The sequence below is a fragment of the Amblyomma americanum genome, chromosome 7, assembly GCF_052857255.1.
Source record: "Amblyomma americanum isolate KBUSLIRL-KWMA chromosome 7, ASM5285725v1, whole genome shotgun sequence".
NCBI lineage: Eukaryota > Metazoa > Arthropoda > Arachnida > Ixodida > Ixodidae > Amblyomma > Amblyomma americanum.
The window spans coordinates 138,930,538-138,949,647 of record NC_135503.1 but is presented as its reverse complement, the minus strand read 5'-3'; the positions used below and the strand labels follow the sequence as shown (position 1 = coordinate 138,949,647).

The 19,110-nt window shown below is 45.9% G+C and overlaps 1 long non-coding RNA gene across 1 annotated transcript; it reads right to left on the bottom strand.

Annotated features, from left to right (window-relative positions):
* Nucleotides 1–4,597: 4,597 nt before the first annotated feature.
* Nucleotides 4,598–18,352, bottom strand: LOC144097488 (uncharacterized). The gene is made up of 3 exons (XR_013307033.1): nucleotides 18,179–18,352; nucleotides 17,612–17,763; nucleotides 4,598–4,735 (listed from the first exon to the last, which is right to left on the bottom strand). It is a non-coding gene; the product is annotated as an uncharacterized LOC144097488 (long non-coding RNA).
* Between the last annotated feature and the right edge of the window lie 758 nt (nucleotides 18,353–19,110).

Sequence of the window (19,110 nt, the reverse complement as noted above, 5' to 3'; positions counted from 1 at the left end):
AAAGAAGAACTCTACGCAGGGTGGGTGCCACCCATGCGGAAAACCTCGGTGCAAAGTCTGTCCGCACATTTTAGACACCAAACTGGCAAAATCCAAGTTCGACAGCTTTGTGTTTCACATAAGCGAAGACCTCGACTGCGACTCAAGCAATGTGATTTACAAACTTCATTGTGAGGTGTGTGGACAAGAGTATATTGGTCAGACCAAGACATCATTTCGCTTCCGCTTTAACAACCACAAAGCTCACGTGTCATCATTACCCAGCTTACCCCTTTGCAAGCACCTGCGTTTGCCACTCCACAGTTTTGAAAACATCCGCGTCATCCTTCTCCAGTCCGGGTTCCCTAGCACCTATTACAGGGAACAAAGGGAGTCATACCTCATTCACAAGTTTCGCACGTTCTCCCATGGCATGAACGCTACTCCTGGGAGGCTCTCCTGCTTGAGGTAGGCAACGTAGAAAATTTCACCCGTCATAGGATTTGGGCAGCATTATAAATCAAAATACGCCGGATGTTGTTCTTGACAACTTCAACCACGCTCTAAATGGCTGGGAATGTGGCTGTTTATTTTATTTTATTTTGTCAGTAATCTCCTTTGTTCAACTTACAGCCAGCTTCCATGTTCTATCTGGAATAGACACCTATACTCTAACTCTATCACCTAGCCCACTGGGACCACGCGGCAGCCCCGCGGGCCGCAAACCTTTCACCGTTTCCGCACACATGTATTATTATTATTTTCTTTTTTTAACTTCCGTTTGATAAATTTCTTGTATTCTGTGCTATGTCTTCGGCGCCTTATTCATTCTCATTAACCATTTGGTATTTGTTTGGCGCCCCATTATATTCATATATTTTTTTTGTGTTAATATTTTCTTCTTTCAAAGCTCTCTTGTGCTACTAATTTTTCTCCTCTTTTTCCTTTTCGTTTTCTCTCCCAAATTCCTCTCTGCCTTCTCATTACGCACTCGGGCTTGGCTCAATATTTGTTGTCTTTTTCCCCCACGGCTGCCACTTTTTCACGGGAAGCGCACTGCCGGACACGGGTTGAAACGGCCTAGTTTATTTATGGGAAGAAGAGCGCCAGGATGTCTGGTAGAAAAAGCCCGTCGGAAGGGCCTACCGACGAAAAGAAGCAAAGATGCGCATACGACACCTTTGCAGGTTGCCGCTGCGGCGCGCAACAAGTGTCTCTCGTGCGCGTCCCCAGCTTTCGTCTCAGGATACCTGATACGGGCCGGCCGCGCGGACTCGGCGGCGTCTTGCGGGAGTGTCGTAGAGGGCCGGCGTTATTTCGACCAGGTTAAAATAACGGAAAGCCAAGCAAAATTGTTATTCCGACCTGGTCGTAACAACGGAAGTGTTATTTTCACCCATGGATTATAGATTGGCTTGGCGTCATTTGTGATTTGTGGATCGCGCTCGTGAGGGAGCAGGCGTTTTGCATCGCTTGCTTGTTTGGTCGGCCTCTGGATGCTCTGGACGTGTGGTGTGGCAAATTCGTTGTGAAAGGACGCTTGTGTGGTTTGTGTACTCGTACTTGTGTAGTGCCTGTGCCTTCGAAGGCGCTCCAGAAAAATGAAAGTCTTTTCGAAGCTTTGTCAGGAAAATCTTATCGTAATTCACCGTATGAAAATACATTTTCATTTCGCGTAATTTATGGGTTGTTCGAGTGGGCATATGTGCGCTCATAAGTTTCGAGCTTTCATCCTTGATTTGCGCAGAGTATAGGCAAGTTAGTAATGTGAAATCTTTACAACGTGATCAGGCACTGTGGTTTCGCAGTCCCCGATGCATTCGTCGGTTGAAGCGAGCAGCGGTCCCATACATACAGGGTCGTCCACCCTGAACACGCGAGTGCGTGGCTGCACTCTCTGGAGGGCCACTGCGTCCGACACGGCCACTCAGCCGAGTGGCGCAGGAGAAGTTGGACCTGCGCGTGGCGCTTCGCCTCATCTGCCACTTCGCTTCGATGCGCGGCCGTGTCGGACGCGGTGGCCCTCCAGAGAGCACAACCATGCGCTCGCGTTATGCCAAGAGAACAAGGTTGCTAGTGACACGTCGACAGGACCAGATGGTATTCCGATTATATTAATAAAGGAGCTTTGACCAAAATTCAAGCAAACATTAATTGAGGTAGTGAAAAAAAATATTAGTGGATGGCAAAGCCACCAATGAATGGCGATCAAGTAGAATGAACATGATATATAAGGGAAAGGGGGACAGAGCTGACATAAGCAAATACATTCCTTCAGAAACGCACTGCGACGAGTCTCAGTTAGCCTGAGCAGCTGTCTATGGAAGGTATTTAGCAATGAAGAGGGAGCATACCTGGAGCGTGCGAAGATGCGGTACGAGTGCGCTTCTTCGCTGCTATCGCGGTGGCCGCATTAATCCCATAGAATCATCGCTATATTGGAATCTAAAAATTGTGTATTTTAAGGCGCAGGCGACAAGAATAAAGCGGATGGCGGAAACAAAACTGTCGGAGCGAACCCACGCAAGCGCATTTCGTACAGCGCTGTTTGTGCCGTGTGCCGCGGCATAGTTTCGTTTTTGTGCTGTCGTTCGCGCTAGCGTCGCAGCGTCGATGTAACTGTGCCAACAGATGCACAAAAAATCACATGGTCTGTATGTTGGCGTTGGCCTGGGTGCTTCCAGACGTCGCCGAACGTAGCGGCGAACAAGTGCCTATATAGAGTACGTGTATAGTATCGCTTTTTCTGGCCGGCGTCGCCATTACGCGCGCATTGAACGAATTCCGGGACGGTGTAAACTACCATCGTGACATGACTTTCACGAAGTACGACAAGAGAATTATGCAACAAATGCATTATGTAACAGATATAGGCGATCGAGTTTCAGTTGAAGGAGCTTCTGTGGCAGCTGGACTATCTGGCTCATATGAATAAAAAAAACGTACCGGGAAAAACGCAGCAACCGAGAACGTAACAGCGGGTTCTACAAGATGTTTGTTTTGCAAAGGGAAAAATTAATCCTGCCTCTTTTCATTGCGAGGGCTAGAAGCGCCAGATGCGGAATTCCATCTTATATTGATATCCCCGTTTCGCTGTGCCGCATGCAAGAACTATGATGAGTGCGTTTAGTGGTAAAACCTTTTATGCGCGATCCGTCCTCAAACACACTCGCACAGTGAATTCTCGTTGTTTCGTGCTCGCTTTTATAGCTCAAACTTTCGGTCAATCTATTGGAACTGAATTAAGAGCGGCGTGCGGCAGTGGTTTTGTAGCCGTGCTCCCTTTGAGCAGTCTTATAAATTTTTCGCTATAATAAACTTTCGAGATTTGCGACAAGTCTTTTGAACATGAAGACAATATATCCAAGGGCCATTACGTTTAAGGACAAATATTGCGCGCGCCATGGATGGGAAGTATGTACGTGGCCACGTACAAATGGTCAGGCATTCGGCGCCTCGATACTTCAAACTATTAAGCGACCGGAAATTTGTTCAAACTATGCTGATTAGAAACAAAGGGTAAGGGGACCAAGAATAGTTCTTTACGCAGAGTTCGGCATAAATCTGGGAGCCCGACCATGGGTTGGTACGGGTCTTTTCATTCTTATGCGACCGCTCATCAGCACTGTCAGCGGCGCCTCATAGATTCCACTCGATAGGCCCCGCATACGGTAAAATAAACTGGTCCCACGTCGTGGCAGGAACAGGAGCGCAGCTGGGGAGATAATCTGCACTTCGAAAGCACCGTGTGACAGGGGTAGTAGACGAGTGGTTCTCCACAATGGCCACATGCAGCGCGCTGCATTGCCATGCTTCATCGGTCAGGACAGGTAACCTCTACGGCCGTTGCGTATGCTTATATTACCGGCAGCTTTGTCGCACTGAAATACGCGATTTTGACGGGAGCGAAGTGCCAATTTGTAAATACCGTCGGTTTGAATTAAGCGATTTCCCTGTCTACAGTACACACCTTACATACCCCTCTGGCAATAATGGTCCTCAGCAGCTGAGAAAAGAAAAATCTGACATTAACAGGTGATGCGAATTCACTCAGCTACCGTTCTGCTTGAGGAAAGATAGGTTACAACAGTAAGAGAAGACTATAAGTCAAATTTAGCGAATATTTAGGACCTCTTGTTAGCAGTTAAAGCCTGATATTACCCAGTTTGTGCACCCAAAACTGCTAGGACTGTTATCTTGCCTTTGTAAAATACCTACAAAGAACATTCAGTTCAAAGGGCCTCAATTACAATGTTCAGTGGGCGTCGGCACCCGTTTAGCATTTGTCTCAAAGCAGTATGTTGGAGAAATTTATTTTTTTTATTAGCTTTGTGAAGCATTTCCTGCTGCAATGGCAGAAACAGGAAGGCAATATGCGGTTCTGCAGCGACACTTCAGACTGTGATGCGACACACGGCAAGCACTTACCCCAAAGATGAGTAGGTTCCTCAGAGGAAACAATGTGGTGGCTGGGTATGGCCTTAAAAAAACTGCTTTGTAACACGGTTTTTCTATACGGCCAACGAAGTTGTTACTCATTTATTCATACGCTTCATCAATTACTGACAAGGCGTGTCGGTAGGAACACTTTGTTTGGCAAGGAGGTCCTGGCCGACGTGGGCCTAATGCGACTCTGCCTGTAGGCCAAGGTGCATACTTGTGGGCACAACCTTGAGCCAATAGCCTGGAACGGGGAATAGGTGCCTTGGACCAGAGATTGCCGCGCCATGCAAGGTCGGCTGCTGCAGTCCCTCCACTAGTGTCAGTCATACACAGGGTTGGATGCCATGAAAAGAGAAAAAAGTATACAAGCTCAGAACAATAAAATGCAACTAATAAGCCACTGAGAAAAACCCACAAACAAATACACAAAAAAATGGAATGCATATGAGGGAAAAAAGATAAGATCTCCCAACAAGCTACAGCAGCAGCCCACGCACTCCTGTAGTGGTTTTGCGTATGTACATTAGAAAGATCCTTAAAAAAAAAGAATAAAAGGAACATTTTTCAAGATGTGCCAGAGAAACCACACACAAAAAGAACTGTGTACATGGCAGATACCAAGAATGAATAAAAACAGTCAAGACAAACAACTAAAGGGTTTCTGAAAGGCTTCTGACGCTGGCACACAGGAGCTCACAAGCTCCATATGCTAAACCCAAAACCTTAAAGGAGCGGAGACATCAAATTTTTGGTTGGAGTGTTCTTAGTTTCAAGCATTGCATACTCCCACCCGGTGCGTGATACGTGCTCCGCAATTTAAGTATGAACATTAAATATTACCGCATTATTTATACTGAGCGATTTCGGTTTCTGAGTGTCGGGGTGCATTACGACGTCACTCCCGAGGAAGAGCAGCAACCCTGGTCATGTGGGTTCCAATAGTAATGACACAGGAACCGCTGCATCGTCTGCTCTAGTACACATGGTGTGCATATTAGGGCCTTTCGAAATGCCGGCCAGTACTGCGATATGTTTTATTTTAGAGTAGTTCAAATTATAAAACATTTGAAATTACAATACAAACATGTTTCCACAAAATGCTGTGATGGAAAGAAACATTTCACACAAATATTTCATTCCTCTTCCTAATTTATCGCATCCTAAAGCTTACTGAGCGTCTCAATGAATGAGGGAAAATCATGTATAATGGTACAATTAGCCTGAGCCATAACTGTGTTCAGGGAAAGACATGACAGCTTGACTTTGTAAGCTGCCGAACGACAATCTTTCGGCTTTTCATTTCTCGGCCTTTTGGCGAAGATCATAGCACCGAAGCGCAACCTTGTGGCAGAGCATCCGCCTCTCATTCGGGAGGTGCTGTGTTCGATTCCCAGTGCCGCCGGGTACCCACCGGTTTTAAGATTTCCCCGCCATGGTGCTCGGCTTATCTAGGGTGAGATGCTTGGGAGAAGGGTCTTCGACCAAACCGTTGCATTGATGGATCAGAGATAAGTTCCGCCGTCAAGCAACCCTAAATCCACCTCGTGCGGTAGAATCCCATCTTTTTTTTAACCCGTCATGCGCACCTGCTGATGCGTGTGAGCCAGCCACAACGGTAGCAATCAATCACCGCCGCACTTTGCTCGAAGGGGGTTTGTGAGCGGAGAGTGCTTATGTCAGATCTATCTTGAGGCTAGAGAAGTGAACGTTGTGAGTTTTGCACTGCGGGTTTTAACCACGTGGAGACGTTTTTGTGCCCGCATTTGACGGGAATTTTGAGGCGCAGGCTATCCTTCCCACGCAGTGCAGCCCTGGAGAGCCGAGCACTAGGCCGGGGGACCGCCTGTTCCTATTAGATTAATTGGCTGGTGGACCGGAGGCCGCGGGAATCGTACCCACGACCTCCCGTAGCCAAGGCGAGCACTCAAGCATGAGGCCACGGCTGCGGTGGAGATGCTCTTGTCACAGTTCAGACACTGAAAAGGCGTATGACGTGATGTGGCATTGTTGAGAAACATTAATGACACAAAAAATCGATGAACAGCAGCTTAAGGTACAACAAGAGTGAGAGCATTAAGAAGACGACCTCTTCCACACTTTCTTGTGACACCTCCAGCTGTGGAATGCTGCCCCAGATGCAGTATTCTTAACGGGACATGGCCCACTTAACTCTTCTGTATGGGTTTCACCACACTGGAATCCCTGTCCGTAACGGACCCACAGATGCTGGCACATTTCAACTAGGAATCTGTGCTGAAATTTCAGCAGCTGTTTTCCCTCTCACTGGACGAAAAGTGCCTGACTGATCCGGACTCTTAGATTTGGAAGTTTGTTAAAATTATGCTCACAAGTTCTTGCTTTCCTTTAATGGTTCTTAAGAGTGGTGGCCATATGTGCTGACATTACATGTGCTTTCACAAAAGAAACAAAACTCTGAGAAAATTCTGGAAAATTTCTAAACGGAACACTCTGCATGCTTTCAGGGACTCCATACACTGTTCATTGTACTGCAAAAGAATATTTCAGGCTTTCAAGAAGGAACCCTAAAACAAGAGGGCTAACAAAGGTTGGTTTGCTCATCACTGAGAAGCACTGCCTTTTACTGCCTTTCCAATGAAGGCACACTCTGGCACCCCTTTCGATAGCAGCAATGCCACATTACAAGCACCAAGCATTTCCACAAAAAGTAAAAGCTTTTTACGACCTCGTCATCACAGCTCGAACCGCAGAGAAACTAGCCTGTGTTTGTTTGTTTCTGCAATAGCCTACAAGATTGACGAGGCCTGAGAGCAAGATTTACAGATCGATTTTGATGCCACATTGGGGTGGCGTGGCACCTCGCATCAGTATACTGAAAGCGCATGAATTCTGCACATTCCTATGACTACGGCTTATTCCACAGAAAATACTTTTGAACGTAGCTGTGTCTATTGATATGCACCAGACCAAACTTAATGAGGAGTGTGGCAACCTGTACAGAACCAACTAGTACCGTATTTACACGCATGATTTGCACCCTCGCATAATTAGCGCACCCTTAACTTATCACTCTGCTTTACGAAAAAAAATTTTTTATTCGCATATTTTACGCACCGTGCTGCGCTAGACCACCATCATGCACGCGGGCTCTACCCAGTAGCATTCGGCTATTCCGAGTTTGTTCGGAAGGCTTTTTGAATCTATTGGGCACTGGGCATTCATGGTGGTGTCGGGCCGCTGTTACAATTGCGGTGGCACCAGCGGCATCGCCACTCGGAACGGCCAGCAGCGCTTTCAGGGAGGATCGGCAGCTGATAGAAGAGCCAACACCGCTGTTTGTTTGGCTGATGCATGCGACTCTACTGCCGGCTACGCTTTTCTCTGTCGCTCTGACGGCTTGTGTTAGTTTGTTCGATCGTGTCTTGCGATGGGATATCACAACTATACGGCAAGTTTCAAATTGCTTGTGAGCGCCTTATCATGGCGCGGAGCGGCGAAGCCAGCGAGAATAACCGCGTGCGCACAAGTTTGTCCATAGATGACAATCGTGTAGCAAACTTGTGTGCATGTGGTTATTCTCGCTGGCTTCTCAGCTCCGCGCCGTGATAAGGCGCTGACAGGCAGTTTGGTCGATACTCGCGCGGTACTTTTAAGAATTGTGTGGTCTGATAATTGATTTATTGATTCGCGATTGCTTTCCCAGACGATGTTGCGAAAGCAAACTTACGGAATCTAGAACTATCAAACAATTGGCTGGGTTTTTTTTTCGGGGGCCGGCCAGCGTAGGGTGCGGGTTCGGATGCTGACGTGTACGCAGCAACATACACTATACCTATATTGCGCGTTATGACCTTTGTGGAGTTTAAGTCGCGCTCGCGAAATCCCCGCGTAATTTGCGCACCCCCTTCTTAGAGCCCTAATTTCTGAATAAAAAGTGCGCAAATTATGTGCGTAAATACGGTATATACAATGCTCACTTAATTGAAGACAAGAAAAAGACAGCTAAAACAGACAGGCTGCCATGCCTAATACTCATTAGAAGCGAAACTATGTCATGCCAATAAGAACGGACCGTGTGCTGGACACTCACAGTATCGTTAAAACTCGCAGCAGACCTCTGCGTTAATTTCAGTCCGTCCTTTTCCGAGACTTGACCACTTTCTTGATGGTATCCCTCACAACTTCCAGAATTTTTCAGGTAAACGAAATTCCTCTGGACAATTCTAGGTTGCTAGACACCCTTTAAAACCGTCACAGCCCTTCAAAGAAATACAGTAGAACCTTGCTGTTCTGTTCTTGGTTCTTGTAATCTGCAGTATCACAAAACGAAGAATTATGCGTGTTGTGCTAGTTTTATTCACAATACAAATCCTGGATAACTTTTTGAAACGATTCCCTGGTATACATATACATAATTTTGCCAAATTCTGACCACATGATGCATTCAGAGACCAAGAGCAAATGCCAGCCAAGCTAGTCATCATTTTTGGATGCTTTGCCCACATGCAATTGAGTATTGCGGAGAAGACGCCGCTGCTGTCCTGCACAAAGGCAAGGACACAAAGCATCTTAAGAGCAGCTGCGGCTCTTCCACAATGCACAAGTGTAACGGGACAAATCTGAGAACGGTAAGAAATAGTTGACGGACTGGACATGCCACGAAACTTCACCCCCATGGAAAACAAAAATATGGAAACAACTTGCAAGCGCTAGCAAAGGAACTTTTCAAAATTCGTGCCAGCACATTCACAAATTTTTATTGAAGTGAAAGTGCTAATAAATGCCAGGGACTAGGAAATGGCGCAAAATCTGGACATAGAGACAGTCACTTGCAGACCAGCAAAAAAATTTTTCATAGGGGCTAATTCAAGCTTTTGCTAAAACATTGCATTCATAACATCCAAAAAAAACATGAAGGGGGAAAGGGGGGAGAGACAAAAAATAAAAGGGAAGGTGGCACAAACCTTTGCCTTAAATATGCAAAAGGCGTTGTTTCGTACCATTTGTAAAAGCTATCATGTCCGGATTTTGCATTCATTGAAAAGCAGTGTGCAATCACCTTGAAATCAGTGTGTGGCAGATTAGCCAGCAAATAAATTACTGTAATATATTTACAGTAATTAAATTGCTGTTCTCGGTAATTTATAATGTAATTCATTACTTTTGTGGCCTGGTAATTTAGTGATGTAATGAACTACTTTCAAGCAGTAATTTCACGGAAAAGTAATCAATTACTAGCAATATTACTTTTGCTGCATACCGAGTCCATGCTTCTCTTCGTATCTGCCATGCTTTGGCCTCGCGTTTGGGAGATGAGCATATACAAAGCAAAGATGCAGTTTTTGGGGGTTTAACGTCCTAAAGCAATCAACTATGGCTATGAGGGACGCAATAGTGAATGGCTCCAGGAATTTTGACCACCTGGGGTTTTTTAACGTGCACTGACATCGCACACTACACGGGCCTATAGCATTTCGCCTCCACCGAAATGAGACTGCCGCAGACGGGATGAAACCAGAGTCTTTTGGGTCAGCAGACGAGCATCATATAACCAATAAGCCACCGCGGCGACTCCCAAAGCAAGAATAAATTACGGACACACTAGAGACTTCTTTCATGCTTTGAAGGCGAAAAACATTCACTTTTTAATTTATATTGTTTCCTTCCTTTCTAGTGACACACCTACTCATTCGCTTATAGTCATAGGGCAACACATACATTAAATGAATCATTACTTGTCAAGAAACAACGCGGTTTTGTGGCCGATGGGTTGTGTGATCACCTCGTAATTTGAAGGCCCTGGGTTCAATTCTCTGCACCCTTGGAAGAAAATTTTCTCTTTGCGGACGCTGTCATTGGGGCTTATGAACCACTTTTCCTTTACATCGACAACAACACCGGGTATCGATGTTAATGTGCCACTTAAGGCCTCTGCCTTAAAAGCGTGCAAGTAGTAATAGCCAGCACCCCAGGGAAGCACGCGGACGAGAGGTGCGCGCAGGCGCCAGCACTGCCTTGGTGAAGAGTCTGCATATCAGTCACAGGACTGCTACGCATCTCCCAGCACTGCATAAGTTCTCACACACAAACGCACTGCATGGCCACCAGGAGAGCTCGATGACCAAGGCATGCCATATGGCACCTTCACGCAGACGCACTGCGAGTGCTTGAGCAAGTACTTTGACGTCTTTGAGTACTTTGACACTGAAAAAAAGTCTCAACTGACATGTATAAGAAAGTTGGCCACGAGTTGTCGGGTTTTTGTGGCCTCATCTGAGGCCGTATTTCTAACTCAAGGGCAAGATAGGCAACAGCGTCCCAGCGACATGCAATGTATTTCCACCAACTTGCCTCCAGAACAAATCAATTGAACAGCAGAATTGGCAGCTTCTCGCGCGCCTGTGCACTTCTGGGATGATGCGTGGATAAGCAGTCACTGCACTCCCACTGTTTACGCGGATGACAAATTCTTCAAAATCAGGATGGTAGGACCATATTACACATTGAACAATGTACTTCTGATTGAAGAATGATATGACAAAGACCTCATCTACATCAGCAAGGCGGCAGTTCAAATTGACTAAAAAGGGGAAAAATGTCTGACGCCCATTTTCTAGCTCAGTGGCGGTGCAAACGGAAACAAAAAACTCTAGAAATTTTGCACAAGCTATGGCTAATGCGCAACATTTTAGCATCGAAACTAAGTAATTTTCAATACTTAAGGCAGCTAATTGTAATGTAATGTCATTACTTTGAGACCAGTAATTTGTAATGTAATTACTTCTGTGATTTATAGGAAAGTAATTAGTAATGGAATTTACTTTTCAAAAGTAATTTTGCCACGTATGGTGTGTGGTCAGCGGCTGCCTAGGGAACTTCTCAGTGGCCTTAAGTTCTTACGCAAACAATGACACACCACCCAGTTTCCTATTAGTGACAATGTTCATGAGAAAATGGAATATTGTGACAAAGACGACGAAGCCGGCTGTGGTGCGTTACAGAGCACTCGCGCTAGGCCAAATGCCATTAAATTATATCTCTGCCATCGCTCATCGCAACTCACTCTTTGGACAGCCACCACGTAACAATATATACACCACACAGCATTTGCATTGGAGGGAATGGCCAAGAGCATTTTCCATTTGGTTTTCTGCGTGCTAAAGGAATATAGACACGTAATTTTGGTGCCATGTTTTCTTCTCTACAACGACGCAGAAAATACTACTACGCATGAATCACCATGTGATATTTGCCCATGACCGCTAAATAATTTAGAATTGAATTTTTTTCTGTCACGCTGTTTCAGTTTCAACAGCCGAACAATTGCTGTGATGTCAAAGAGTGCTTTTGTGTCACGTGAGGCATCGAAAAACGCCCATATAAGCGCTGCTTCATCGTTATAATTTACTTCACTGCTGAAGCCAGCCTTCCTGAAGAGCCGGAATGCCAACTAATGTGGGAGCAGCGATTATATTGCAGTTTTTTCATGCCTCACGTGACATGTAAGTACACGTTGACGTCACAGTCCTCATTCGGCTGTTGAAACTGAGACCGAAACAGCACGAGAAAGAAATGCTATTATAAATTATTTATTGGTTATAGGAGAATACCAGGTCGTAATTCACGTATAACAACGCCTTACGCATCGTTACAAACAAAAAACACGCACCCAAAAGTTAGGTGTCTATACTCCTCTAATTCTTTAGACCCACCATTCTGCTTACTGATCTTGCTTTGCAGTTCATCTGCTGAGCGACTTAGCGATATCACCTGAGAATTGCAGATTACTAAAATATTCTCCATTAACTCTTATCCCCACCTTTCCAAATCCAGGCCTCGGAATAGAGCAGGTATTCCTAAATACGTCCTGTTTACAGGAGGTATTTTGTTGCAGAGAACGCATTGCGGAGACTCATTTTTTTTTCTGTATGATTGGTGATGCATTAGGCACTGCAGTCCAACACTTCTTCAGCACAGTTTGGTATTGACACTGTTGCTTCCATCACTGGCAAAACACTATCCAGTGAAAGTAACGCCTACGTGGAACCTGAAGACAGCTAAACTTGTACTGTTGGCAAAAACTGCATGCGTGCTATACACTTGCTTGTTCACTCAAATACGGCCTAATAGAGCAGCTGGGACACGAGACCTGGCTTACATAACTTCGAGGCTGCACTCGTAGCTATGTGATTAAAAGGTTTCGCCTGCACATTCTTTGAAATGCCTCAGGTATCATCTTTTACCAGGTCAACGGATATACTCAGGCTGCTTTCAGTTTGGGCATATTGTTACGTGGCGACCAGCCGAAATACAAGTGGCGATGAACGATGGCAGTGAGATCATTCTAATGGCCCCTCGCCTATAGCGCGACCTTTCTGTTCCCGCGCCGCTGCCAGCTTCGTCGTTTCAGTGACACTACCCGGGGCTGCCGAGCGATCATCCCGATAGTGAATAGAAGAACACACCGACGGAGAGACGGCTCAGTGGAGATGGGTTCAGAGGAGGACGGTACAAAACAAATGGCATGGGGGGAAGTGCTGGCTGCCACGATGAAAGATATGTGTTATTGAATCCTAGTCGACGAAGCGCTTGGGACACAGGTAACCAGTAGCCAACGGACGAAGCCCTTGAATGCACCGAATGGCATGGGCGGGGGGGGGGGGGGGAGGGGAAGGGGGTGTCCTCACGTGTGGGCGGCGTCTCGGGTCGCGGCAGCGTTGTCATGTCAACGTGTCTTGTGGTCAGGCTGGGGGACGGGACTGCGGTCAGCGGCGAGGTCCATTCAGGTTCGGCGGGCTGGGGCACAGCGGGTCAAACCAGGTGCACACGGCCGACGATAACGGCAGGCAGAAGACTCCGAAGATCCAGGACCAGGATGGGGATGATACCCCGCATCTGACACCAAATGTTAAGTGGCGACCAGCCGAATAATAAGCGGCGATGAATGATGGCAGTGAGATGATTTTAATGGCCGCTCGCATATAACGTGACTTTTCTGTTCCCGCACCACTGCCAGCTTCGTCGTCTTAGTGACAATACTGCCGCTTTGCACAGTTTTTCCACAGTGCCGCAAGGTATGCCTTAATGACGTTTTACTGTACCTGCGAGTGTTAACGTTGCTGAAGTTGATGCGTCTCAACGTGACATCTGAACCGATTCATACACCTCCTGCAGTAAGGCCCATGATCCAACTATAAAATTGAAGCTCTGATCTATTGCTATGTGATGCATTCAGAACAGGTGCTGCCCTTGATGGTCTCACAGATAACTTTGACCACAATGGCAACAAAGGCATCAAAGGTTGCCTCCAAACTATAGCTCTCCACCATTCGTGGCATGTTTTCCGCTGCTCTACTCTCTTTCTCCACAGTGGCCCACTCATAACTCACCTCTGTTCTGACTGCGGGGCCAATCCAGCAAACAAGTCTTACGCAGTACTGTTCGGATGGACCTTATGGCCATGCCACTGCTCTAATTACACACTACCACTTTCGCTCGGCCCCATGGCGACATTCCTAACAGAGGTGGGGGAAGGAGGAAGTTGGAGCACCATGAAAGTCAAATGTACAACAAGGACGTAGTGCAGTGGCCTCGCTCAAAGCTCTTGCCCTGAGCTCAAACAGCACAGGTACTTCTGGTCGAGCTTACAACTTCGTCATGCCCGAGTTGACAGCTCACATTGAAACACACACATCGAAACAAATTTTTGATTACACACGCCAACAATGCCACATCTATTAAGATACGGAAGATGATGTTAAGCCATCTATGCCCTAACCAACCCGAAATTCTTACCACTGTCAAGTAAATGACCTCGATTCTCTTCGGCAATACATCCAGCTCATTACTGTTCACAGCTATGGTAAATTGTCATTTTTACCTCTCAGATTTTCTCATCAAGAGGCACAAGGGCAATTGGTTAACTGTCTGGTTCTGGTTCTTGGGACCAAGTGACATTAAGCAATCACTACAAGCACTGGACAAACACTCCCTGAAGGGGCCACTGAAAATCTTGCACCAAAGTTGCAAATTATACTGTTTGAAAGGGCACTACTTTTTTATTTATTTTTACATTATTTGTACCTCTAAGGCCCACAAGGGAGTATTACATGAGGGGTTGGCTGACATGTATTAGAACCTCCTGTCACCGAATTTTTTCAGAAAAGGCAAACTGAAGAGTGAAAAACATAACAGCGTGGAAAACGGGGACTTCAAGGGTAGAAAACACAGGACAAGCGCTTGTCCTGTGTTTTGTACTCTTGAAGTCCCCGTTTTTCGCTCTGTTAATTTTTAAAATATGTATCACCAACTCGCCCGCCTTGCTATCGTGTAGAAGAGCTAAACTATTCATCCACATCCTTGAGGTTTTTTTGCTCCCATAATTCCTACTGCACTAGAAGCTGTGTGTTGGTGCTTGAAACTGAATGCCACACACCCATATGCATGCAGCAGACATCCTTTACCAGCATAGCACCACGTAAGATCATGTCAATGCCTCATTTGGGGACTAGGGTGCAAGCACAGAGAACAATAGGAACAAAACGCAAACACTAATGTGTGAGCCACTCCTGTGCTCTGTCTTTTGGGCTGCATGTCTCAAGATGAACAACCCCTTCCCCATTTTCCTCAAAAAGTGAAACTACAACGAACATCTACTCCTAACTTGTGAAAACAAAATGACAAACATAGAAGGAAGAACGTAAACATGTCTCGTCCTTGTGTTTCTTTGTATTCTTCAATTACGGGAACTACTTCCTCGTTCAGTAACCTGTCCTACCTATATTCGTCTGCGACTTCTCGCCTCTAGCCACTGCTTGTCTCTAGGGGCACAAACGTTGGCAGTTCCGCAGCAGGAGGCCCACCTTCAAAATTATAACTTGCTAGATACGTGACAGCCTAGCTGCTTTGTTCAGTATACAGGCAGGCTTTGTTCATTTGGGGTCTGCAGGTGAAAGCTGCTGTCTTAATAGTGAATGTTCCCACGTTTCCTTTTTTTTCTTTCTATGTAATGGCTAGGACAAAAAACTGTTGCCCACCCAATGCAACGGACGTAGCCACATAATCATAAGGTCTCTTTCATTCGGCTGCACTTTCTGCACTAGTGCGGTACGAGTTCTAGGCTGGCCGAAATGAATGAAATGAAAGCCGAATTGCTGCACCGCAGCTGCGGTGCAGCAGTATGGCAATGCCCATGTGTAGGTTGAAGAACTGAAGAAGGTATGGCACTAGTTATTTAATGAAATGCTGACAGTTCTTTGTTGAAATGTCGATGGGGGTTTAAACGTCACAAAGTGACTCAAGCTATGAGGGATGCCATAGTGAAGGGCTCTGGAAATTTCGACCACCTGGGGTTCTTTATCATGCACTGACATCACAGTACACGGGCCTCTAGAATTTTGATGGAGGCAAATTTCTAGGGGCCCGTGTACTGTGCGATGTCAGTGCATGTTAATGGAGCATAGAGACCTAATATTGGTGGCATATTTTATTCTTTATAATGAAGACACTACAATGCATGAGTCACGATTTGGTATTCGCCTACGACCGCTAAATGATTCATAATCGAATTTTTCTGTCATGCTGTTTCGGTTTAAACAGCCGAATGAGAGCTGTGACGACAAGGAGAGGTTTTAGATCATTAGAGGCATAGAAAAACTGCGATATAATTGCTGCTTTATCGTTTTTATTTACTGCACTGCTGAAGCCAGCCTTCCTCTAGAGGAGGAATGACAACAAATGTAGAAGCACCAATTATATTGCAGTTTTTCACGCCTCAAATGACCTACAACCTCTCTTAAAGGTCACAGTCATCGTTCAGCTGCTGAAACTGAAACAGCGCGAGAAAGAAATTCAGTTACAAATTATTTAGCAGCCGTAGGAGCATACCACGTGTAATCCGTGTATAATAATGCCTTACACCTCATTACAAAAAAGATTGGTTTGGTTTATGGGGTTTAACGTCCCAGAGCGACTCAGGCTATGAGGGATACTGCAGTGAAGGGCTCTGGAAATTTCGACCACCTGGGGTTCTTTAACGTGCACTGACTGACATCGCACAGTACACGGGCCTCTAGAATTTCGCCTCCATCAAAATTCGACCCCCGCGGCCGGGATCGAACCCATGTCCTTCAGGTCAGCAGCTCCTTTAAAGAACACCAGGTGGTCAAAATTTCCGGAGCCCTTCACTACAGCGTCCCTCATAGCCTGAGTTGCTTTAGGACATTAAGCCTCATAAACCATAACCTTTCAGCAAATAACTGTCATCATTTCTTTAATAACACGTGCCATACCTTCTCTGCTTCTTCGACCTACACATGGAAGAATTGAGTGCCTGTTTGAGGAGTCATAATGAAAACCTAAGCGGTCAAGTCCAATTGCATGGGCAGCATTTCAGCGCTAATTCGTAAGTAGCCTGTGTGTATACATGCAACTATTTTTTTTCTGTGAAACGACGATTTCCTAGAGCAGGTTTATGGTAAGACTTCTTTGCGATTTGCTGCTTGAAAATTCTTCCAAGTGTTTCAGGATTTTGGTGGTCGTTGGCGTCGGCAGCATGCAGTTGGCTGCAATTTCGTGACAACAGCAAGGCTATCAATCGGGCCTGCACTCGACCATTTGTTTTGGAAGCGGACAGTGCCAAGCTGCATTTGAACCATCTGAACTGACACTGCATGCTACCGGCACCACCGTGGAACTTCACAGAACAAGTGCAGAGAGTGCAGCCAAATCAAAGAAACCTATCATGACCACAATCTTAACAAATTGGTAGTATGGGCTTGTTGGTGTAGCATATCAGAAGACATAGCGTAGCACAACGGGACAAATAAAAGGAGCGCACAGGATGAGCACTTATCCTGTGTGCTCCTTTTCTCTGTCCCATTGTAATGTACTATGTCTTTTTCTAATATCACCACAACGACCTGTCACACACTACAACAGTGCCTTATGAGCTTTATGCACCTCACAAGCTTCCAAACAGTCAAAGGCCATCATGCACATTGTCCACAGTGTTCATCTCTTAAAGGCCTCTTTACATCATCAGCTGTAAAAAGTTCTTAAGATTAGAGGCCTTAAAAGGAAGCATGCTTTTCCAGTTGCCTCCATGATAGTTGGCCACCTAAGTCCAAACACCTTCCCCAAGTAAAACAGATGTTCGGTGCAGGTGGCACAGCACTCATTTTGAAATCATCACAGCAGGTGGAGGGCTCACCTTGTGGTGCCTTAAAGCCTTTGCTGCCTCAGCATTTTAACGTCCCATTTGTTCAGCCTCTGCGCCAGCAAGTGAACGCCGGACTCGAAGCAGGAGTCGGGAAGGCCCGTGCATACCAGAAAACTGCCTGCAAGTTTTTCAAGTGCTGTCGTCTGAAATAAATATGAATTTAAAAGAAGAACATGTTTCCCTCTGCAGACACCAAAGCGTAATCGCTTATCTCGCCACATTTTTGCGCCTGTTTTAGAAAGCGAATTGTAACAAGAGCACACAATTGTAAAGTGCAATTAAGTCAACACTCAACACTTTCCCAGCCGCGGGGCCACAAAATATCGAACCGCGTACAAAACTCATCGCACAAACGGTGAGTTCAACTCACGACCGGCTTTATTAGTGGTTCAACTAGACTGTTGTCAAAAGTTTCCCGCCTTTTTTCGGGAGCACGCAAAAGCTGACAATTATGCGTTACCATGAGTTACGTTGGGCTGGGCTGACAAAAGATATAAAAACACGCTCAGCGCTTGCTCTTTTCCGTAGACCTGCACAGAGCTTTTGAGCAGAACTTACGATAAAACAGATGAGTCTTTCCCTCTGGGCCTTTGGGTCCACTGCCGGGCAAGCGGGCTCAGCGCTAGTCCTGGGTTATCTGCTAACACAAAATATTCGGACGCAAGGAAGTTGACAACGGAATGTCGAGTGTCAGATAACAGGCAATTGCTCAGTATGTGCATGCCAAAAGATAGCAAGAACAAATTACTCACATGCAACACGATCCCACGCCCATCCCGCCGACCGGCCTTAGTGGTACTGAAAGCAATGCTCGGCTCGGCTCAAACATGGCTCAAACAGCAAAAAAATTAGCGGACGTGACCTCTTTCCTTCAAGCCGGATGCGACGTCATGGGTTGAAATAACGCTTGCGTTATTTCGACCTGGTTGTAGCAGTCACTGCCATCATAGAGAAGGGGGGGGAGGGGGGGGGAGTGCGGCCTCCCGGTGCGCCGAGAGCCGTGTTTAACGCTCCTTTTCTATCGCTGTTCAAATTCGTTGTCTTTTCTACTCCTTTACTATTTCCACCTCCCCTTTTTGCTCTGAGTTTTTTCTGTGTTTTATTTAGCCACTGCCCCTCTCACTCACTCTCAAGTTTGCTTTGAGGGCGGAGTTTATACATCCTCGCCCGCTTTGTGTCCTTATATTGACAAGACTGTTTCATTGTAAACCTGCCCTGACGAAGGGAATACCATTCCCGAAACTGTTGGCACAATAAACCTTTAAAACGAACAGTCGCGTTTGTCGTAGTACTGTACTTACACTTGTAAAATGGCGCATTGGAACCCCTACAGAATATATATATATATATATGTATATATATATATATATATTTTCTGCAGAGGTAGCTTCTTCCCCTCTGCAGAAGAAAATTAGCTGGTTGAAAGGTAACTCATTCTCGCTCCTTCTTGCTGACAAGGACGGAGGTTTTGTTGTTCTGGACAGGCATGT